Source organism: Triticum aestivum, chromosome 4B (assembly GCF_018294505.1).
Source record: "Triticum aestivum cultivar Chinese Spring chromosome 4B, IWGSC CS RefSeq v2.1, whole genome shotgun sequence".
NCBI classification, from domain to species: domain Eukaryota; kingdom Viridiplantae; phylum Streptophyta; class Magnoliopsida; order Poales; family Poaceae; genus Triticum; species Triticum aestivum.
The window spans coordinates 655,893,087-655,893,387 of NC_057804.1; the positions used below are offsets into that span (position 1 = coordinate 655,893,087).

Sequence of the window (301 nt, forward strand, 5' to 3'; positions counted from 1 at the left end):
ATAAAGTTTGGCATTCCCCTAAAAAAAGCTAGGTGTGAGTTGGGGAAGTTAAAAAGGGTGTTCTTTTTGTCGTTAATTCAACACTCCTTCAAACAGTTTCTTCGGTTTGCATGCAAAATGCAGGAAACTTTAGGTATAAACTGTATGTAGTATATCAACAAAAGTGCCCAAAAAAAAGTGACAAGCCCCAAAATGGAAATGCAAAGAAAAAAAAGGAAAAAACAGAGAAATGCACCAGCCGGGAATCGAACCCGGGTCTATACCACGGCAGGGTACTATTCTACCACTAGACCACTGGTGC

General features: G+C 40.2%; 1 non-coding gene across 1 annotated transcript; it reads right to left on the reverse strand.

The window, feature by feature from the left end:
• Positions 1–230: 230 nt before the first annotated feature.
• Positions 231–301, reverse strand: TRNAG-GCC (transfer RNA glycine (anticodon GCC)). The gene has a single exon. It is a non-coding gene; the product is annotated as a tRNA-Gly (tRNA).